This window comes from Impatiens glandulifera, chromosome 1 (assembly GCF_907164915.1).
Source record: "Impatiens glandulifera chromosome 1, dImpGla2.1, whole genome shotgun sequence".
Classification (NCBI taxonomy): Eukaryota; Viridiplantae; Streptophyta; class Magnoliopsida; order Ericales; family Balsaminaceae; genus Impatiens; species Impatiens glandulifera.
Window position 1 is genome coordinate 44,909,836 of NC_061862.1, and position 8,087 is coordinate 44,917,922.

At 32.0% G+C, this 8,087-nt stretch overlaps 1 pseudogene; it reads left to right on the forward strand.

The window, feature by feature from the left end:
• Nucleotides 1-737: 737 nt before the first annotated feature.
• Nucleotides 738-7,304, forward strand: LOC124922740 (annotated as a pseudogene).
• The last annotated feature ends 783 nt before the right edge of the window (nucleotides 7,305-8,087 follow it).

An 8,087-nucleotide genomic window follows, 5' to 3' on the forward strand; every position in this document is an offset into this window, starting at 1 on the left:
GATTTCCCTCTTTTTTGTCAGCAATTACTACTTAAAACGAAATTCGAGTTTCTTTTTATCTAATGAATTGATGGAATCAATGAATGAATGAATTCTATTATATCTTCCGATTAATTAGGGTTTATATTAGCTAGGAGGAGAGCGTAAATATAAAATAGATCCTAGCTATATATATAAAAGAAACTGGACTGTGGTTTCAGCCTTTGGTAGTAGGTACTTACATAAATCAATTATCTTCTTCTAATTGTTTCATGATCAACATTTGATCGATAGTGATTTCTTCTAATTGTATTTGTTTTATGAAATCCATAGTTGTTCGATTGTCCTGCATGAGTGTTCTTTACGTAGACACTAAAGATGTAAGATTAGTTAAAAGGAAGAAAATTGATACATTTGAAAGAAGCTGGTAATACAATATAATGTATTTACATATAATAATTTGTTAAAACTACAAAGTAGTGTTAAACTTTCATTATTACACGCATTCCTTTGAATCATTCTAAGTATCCCTTAGGGTTTGGATGTTGTCTTATGAAACTATAGATATATAGGGACTTAAAGTTTACTATTAGCATCATTTTTACACATGAGGATGATAGAATTTTCATTTGTTAATCATGCATCTGAATGTTTTGCTTCTCATATGTGTGCATTCTGATGATACTGAGGTTCATGTCCATTGGAAGGGTGCTGCTGAAATAGTTTTAGCTTCCTACACCAGATATATCATTGAAGATGATCTCTTGGTACCGATGGATGAAGACAAGGTATGTTAGAATTTTATTTTTCTTCATTTGCATTTCTGTATTTTAAAACTTACGGAAGCATCTAAGAATCCCCATGGGTCATCCTTGCTGGATTTTTTTATTTTCAATAATTATTTTTTGGCTTCTGTAACTAATTAGGTAGGCACTTTATTTATTGTCGACTCAATTATGTCATTGTGTGATCTTAATTCTATTCCTCTCAACTCCAAGTTGATACAAAGAAAATTTGTGGACTTAAGTAAGATGTTACTGATGTCTTTCACATTTCAAATTTAACTCCCATCTTGTGGAAGTTTTCAGAAGAGCCATTGAAGATATGGCTTTCAGAAGTTTGCGTTGTGTTGCAATTGCATACAGACCTAAAAATTTCGAAAACATCCCACATGCTGAGGAGGAACTGTCTACTTGGCGAATACCTGATGATGACCTTGTATTGCTAGCCATTGTTGGCCTGAAGGTATTATTGACTACTGGTATGCATCCGGTCTACTATAATTTCTGTAACTAGATGTCATATTTCATGTTTAATCATATAAGCATCTTAATATAAATCTCATCATTAGCTTATTGTCTTTTTGCTCGACACTAAACTAAATTATAATATGAAGAAGGCTATTGCTCAATCATTAGGTAAAAGGGAAGAACAAATGTAATGACCATTAATCTCTGAAAAGATAAGAAATAGAGGACACATTATTGATAGAATTATATACCTACATTTGTATATCACTATTTTACTCCATATTCAAATAATATTTCATCAAACTCATCTTGTAAACAATACATGAATGGGATCTTCTGATAATGAAAATTCCAAACGGTTAATTGTAATTAGGAACATCACACCACCCTGTATGGTAAATACATACGCACAAAAAAAAGATACTAAATTGACTAGTTTTTGTAAATGATTGATCAACGCATGATCCTTGTCGACCTGGTGTCAGAGAAGCTGTTCGGCTATGTCCAAATGCTGGAGTTAAGGTACGCTAGTATTTACTTTGGTTAAGATAGTGACAAGGGTCGTTATATGTGAAGTTCATATTTGTGCACACCACTGTTATATATAGCTAAATTGGTAGAGATTTGTGTTTAAACAAGTGCGCATGGTCATTGGGGATAATATCCAAATAGCTAGAGCTATAGCTCTAGAATGTGGGATACTAGAATCAAATGCAGGCACCACTATACCAAATGTCATTGAAGGGAAAGATTTTCGGGCATTATCCGATGAGGAGAAGCTAGAAGTTGCTGAGAAGATATCAGCATATCATGAGCTGACCAACTCAACTTGGAATTAGTTTGATGTTACTCTTATTATTTAATTAGTTTAAGTAAGGAAAAAAGTGATTCTAATTCCATGCGTAGGTAATGGGAAGGTCATCTCCCAATGATAAGTTGCTCATTGTGCGAGCCTTGCAAAAGAGAGGACATGTTGTTGGTGTAACAGGAGATGGAACCAATGATGCCCCTACACTGAATGAGGTATGTGTGTCAAACTATTATGTTTTCCTTAGGTGGTGTGCTCTTTAAATTATTATCTTTTATTGCTTATTTTTTCTTCTGTGAAACTAATGAAAATATGGTTTTTCATTATATGCAATTATGTTTCTCTATCTAGCTCACTATATAGAATACATTTCAAATGTAGGGGTGAGCAAACGGGTAAACCCAACCCGTATTACCCAACCCATATTCAACCCAAATTAAATTTACCCAAACCATAATTCAACCCATATTATTTACTAATATGGGTTGGGTATGGGTTGGGTTGAGTATGGGTTGGTTAACCCAAATTATTTTATTTATTTATTTAACATGTATTTGACTCATTTAACACATTTTTATTCGTTTAACACGTTTTTTCACGTTTTGACATTTTTAATACGTTTTTTACACGTTTAACACGTTTTTGACACGTTTAACACGTTTTTGGCACGTTTAACACATTTTTGACACGTTGAACACGTTTTTTATGTTTTTTGCATGTTTAACACGTTTTTAACACGTTTGACACGTTTTTGACACGTTTGACACGTTTGACACGTTTTGACACGTTTGACACGTTTTGACACGTTTGACACGTTTTGACACGTTTTCGACACGTTTAACACATTTTGACACATTTTGGCACGTTTAACACATTTTAACACGTTTTGACACGTTTAACATATTTTCACATTTTGACACGTTTCACACGTTTTTGGCATGTTTTGACACGTTTAACACGTTTTCCACATTTTGGCATGTTTTGACACGTTTAACACGTTTTCCACGTTTTGACACGTTTTGACGTGTTTAACACGTTTTCGAGACGTTTAATACGTTTTTCACATTATTGACACGTTTCACACGTTTTTCATATTTTTGACACGTTTAACACGTTTTCCACGTTTTGAGACGTTTAACACGTTTTTCACGTTTTCGACACGTTTAATACGTGTTCGATGCGTTTAATACGTTTTTCACACATTCAACACGTTTAACACATTTGACACGTTGGACACTATTTTCATGTTTTGACATGTTTAACACATTTTTAACACGTTTGACACATTTTTCACGATTACGGCACATATCACACATTTTGACACATTTTTCACATTTTTGGCACGTTTAACACGTTTTGACATGTTTTTCACGTTTTTCACATTATTAACACGTTTGTAACATGTTTAACATGTTTTCACACGTTTTTCACGTTTTTGGCACGTTTAACACGTTTCGACACATATTCCACGTTTTTGGCACGTTTAACACATTTTCCTCGTTTTTTGCACATTTTGATACATTTAACACGTTTTTGACACGTTTAACATTTTTCCACATTTTCACACGTTTAATACGTTTTCACACGTTTAATGTCAAACGTGTGAAAAACATATTAAACGTGTCAAAAATGCCAAAAATGTGTTAAATGTGACAAAACGTGTTAACGTGCAAAAAAATATGTTAAACATGTCAAAAATATGTTAAATGTGTAAAACGTGTTAAAATGTCAAAAACGTGTTAAACGTACCAAAAAGGTGAAAAACGTGTTAAACATGTTACAAACGTGTAAAACATGTTACAAACGTATTAAACATGTTACAAACATGTTAAACGTGTTAAGAATGTGAAAAACATATTAAACATATCAAAAACGTATTAAACGTACCAAAATGTGAAAAGCGTGTTAATGTATGAAAAACGTGTCAAATATGTCAAAAACGTGTTTAACATGCCAAAAACGTGAAAAACATATTAAATGTGTGAAACACGTGTTAAACGTATGAAAACGTGTTAAACATATCAAAAACGTGTTAGAATGTTAAAAACGTGTTAAACTTGCCAAAAACGTGAAAACTATGTTAAACTTATAAAAAACATGTTAACGTGTTAGTTATGTTAAAAACGTGTTAAACGTGCCAAAAACGTAAAAAAACGTGTTAGATTTGTCAAAAATGCGTTAAACGTATTAAACATGTCGAAAACGTGTTAAACATGACAAAAACGTGTTATTAGTATGAAAACGTGTTAAACATGTCAAAAACTTGTTAAACGTGTTAAACATGTCAAAAACTTGTTAAACGTGCCAAAAATATAAAAACGTGTTAAACGTGTGAAAAACATGTTTTAAGTGTGAAAACGTGATAAAAATATTAAAAATGTGTTAAACGTGTAAAAAACGTGTTAAACATATCAAAAATGTGTTGGAATGTCAAAAACGTGTTAAACGTGCCAAAAACGTGAAAATCGTGTTAAACTTATCAAAAACGTGTTAAATATGTTTAAAACGTGTTAAACGTGCCAAAAACGTGAAAATTATGTTAAACTTATCAAAAATGTGTTAACGTGTTATATATGTTAAAAACGTGTTAAATGTGTCAAAAACGTGTTAAACTTGTCAAAAACGCGTTAAACGTAATAAACATGTCAAAAACGTGTTCAACGTGACAAAAACATGAAAAACGTATTTTTAGTGTGAAAATGTGTTAAACATGTCAAAAACGTGTTAAACGTGTCAAAAACGTAAAAAGGTGTTAAACGTGTCAAAAACGTGAAAACGTGTCAAAAACGTGAAAACGTGTCAAAAACGTGAAAACGTGTCAAAAACGTGAAAACGTGTCAAAAATGTGAAAACGTGTGAAAAACGTTTTAAACGTATGAAAAACGTGTTAAACGTGTGAAAAACGTGTGAAAATGTGTTAAACGTGTGAAAAACATGTTATAAGTGAAACGTGTTAAAAATATTAAAAACGTGTTAGATGTGTGCAAAACGTGTTAAACGTATGAAAAATATGTTAAACATGTCAAAAACGTGTTCGAGTTAAAGTTGGGAGTGGATTAGTTTATATTGGATTAATAATAGAGAATTAAACTAATTTTATATAATTTGGGTAATTTGGGTAACCCTAACCCAACCCAAATTAAACTCAACCCATACTCAACCCAACCCATACTCAACCCAACCCATATTAACCAACCCAAATTAATATTTTGGGTTTGGGTTAGGGTTGGGTTTGGGTAAACCCATATTATGCTCACCCCTATTCAAATGTGAATCTTTTACACAGTAGACTTTTTCCCTCTATTCAGTTGACCTGATTGTGAATCTTTAATCAATCTACTATCGTTATTGTGCATTTTTATAGCTGTTGGATTTTTATTTATCTCTATTCAATTGAAATTGTTTGCTACATTTCTTTTCACCTTTGGAATTTAAAGGTGATAAGTTGTCCTTGTTTTAGGCTGATATTGGTCTCTCAATGGGCATCCAAGGAACAAAAGTCGCAAAAGAGAGTTCAAATATTATAATATTGGATGATAACTTTGCTTATGTTGTGAATGTTTGTCACTAGTACATTCTGGTGTATTATTAGGTTGAAATATAGATGATATATGCTTATTAATATGGCGTGATCTCTCAATTGGTTCTTTGATTTTTGAATTTTCTTGCGCACTCTTGTTGCCCTATTTCAAAAGCGAGAATTTGTTGCACTGTTTGCTTAAATTGTGAGGAAAGTATTATAATTTGGAATTTTTCATCGAATGTCATCTCCTTCCTTGCTGTACAGGTTGTTAGATGGGGGCATTCTGTTTATGCAAACATTCAAAAGTTCATCCAGTTTCAACTCACTGTCAATGTTGTTGCACTTGTTATTAATGTTGTTGCAGCAGTTTAGAAGTTCATCCAATTTCAACTCACTGTCAATGTTGTTGCATTTGTTATTAATGTTGTTGTAGCAGTTTCTTCTGGCAATGTCCCTTTAAATGCAGTGCAGGTAAATATAATTAATAATCTATGCACGCACTTGACATGAGAAAAAAGAGAAAGAAACAAATAGTAGGTAATTAATGAGTTCTTTTTATTTTGTTTTGTTTGGGAATAAATTACGGTTGAATGAATTCAACTTCTTTGGGTTAATCTCATAATGGATACACTTGGAGCTTTGGCATTGGCCACTGAACCACCTACTGATCACCTAATGCATCGACCTTCGGTTGGTCGGAGGTGAGTTTAAAAATTTAATTGATTCAACCATTTTTGTTCATATTAATACTATTGTTTAATGGTTGGTTGCATGAGTATTGTTGTTGTTTTTGTACCTTGATCAGGGAACGTTGATAACAAATATAATGTGGAGGAACTTGCTAATTCAGGTATATACTATTATTATTGGGAAGCGGGTGTACGTTGTTGTTTGATAACTTACAATTTCTAGCTAGCTAGGACAAGAAATGAATAAAAATATTTTGGTTGGGTAATTTTGTTGGAAAACACGTACAACTGCAGGCAGCTTATCAATTGAGTGTCCTGCTCGTTCTGAACTTCCAAGGGGAAAATATCCTCAACTTGAAGTATGATAATCCCAGCCATGCCAAAAAATTGAAGAACACACTCATATTCAATATTCAATGCTTTTGTTATTAATCAGGTATGTATGATATTAATATATATATATATATATATATACCCTAGGTAGAAAGAAAGAAAATAAAGAGAAAAATGTTAATTTGTGCATATATTCAATGAGTTGAATGCAAGGAAGCCTGATGAGATGAACGTGTTTAAGGGAGTGACTAAGAACCGTCTCTTCATGTTGATAGTTGGACTAACTATTGTGCTCCAGGTTCAACTCTGATCGTTATGTTGTCTTTTTTATTTTAAATTTGCATGCATGAATGCATGATAATATAATAATAATAATAATAATGTGTTGTTTATGTTGATGATAGGTGATCATAATATTCTTCCTTGGAAAGTTCTTCTAAATTGTTAGGCTTAACTGGAAATTGTGGCTTGTATCTGTTGCAATTGGATTTGTGAGGTGAGTTGTATTATTAATTAATTAATTTGTTGTTAGTAGGTGAAAAAATATAATTAAAGTTATCTGGTGGGTCAATGCATGCAATGCAATAGTTGGCCACTTGCAATAGTTGGGAAAATGATCCGAGTTCCGGAGACACACCATTCAGTGATCACTTGTCAAGATTATTCAAGAGTATATGTCCTATGAAGAAGAATACAAATGTAGTACCACCACCAGGTCAAATTAACTTGAAAGTTTTTTTATTAATAATCATCATCTACTTAAATGTTTTATAATTGTTTTTGTTAATTTCACAAGATCATTAAGAAGATATCCAGACAGAAATGGAGGAAACAAATTTGCACAGTGAGAGAATATATATCTAGATTCCAATAATTGAAGATCAATTCATTTCCCTTTTAGCGGTTTAATTGTGAAGAATGAATGATTCGGGTGTTATATGCTCGTCTTCATCCTTGAGCTGTCAATTGCTTGAAGAAGCAACCGGGTTTTGTTTTTCAAATTTTGTGTCAATTTAATTCACATCAATATACCATGTTTCTTTCTTATCTTAAAAATAATCTTTTTCATATATTTCCAGTTGTGGTCCAAGAAGAAGTTGATGTCAAGAAGAAGATTAAGTGGATAAAAACCTTGTTCTCTATTGAACCAAACTATTTTTTGTTTGAAATATTTTGATGTTGTGAGAATTTATGTTAATTTTATTATTATTAAAAATGTCACTAATAGTATGCAATTATTTTAAATGTCATTTTCAATGAATATTTAATTTTAAAAATAAAAATTTGGATAAAATTATTAAAATAAATCAAAAATAAAATAAAAACCGTTTTAAAAAATTATGGAGTTTTGGCGACGCTTAAATTGATGTTACCGACGCTTAAATAAGCGTCGTTATAACATGTGCTCACCCTGCTTATGGCGACGCAAAAATAAGTGTCAGTGAAATTTTTGCGACACTTTTATGGGTTGGAATAAGTCATTTTAAGCGTCGCCGTAAGTCTGT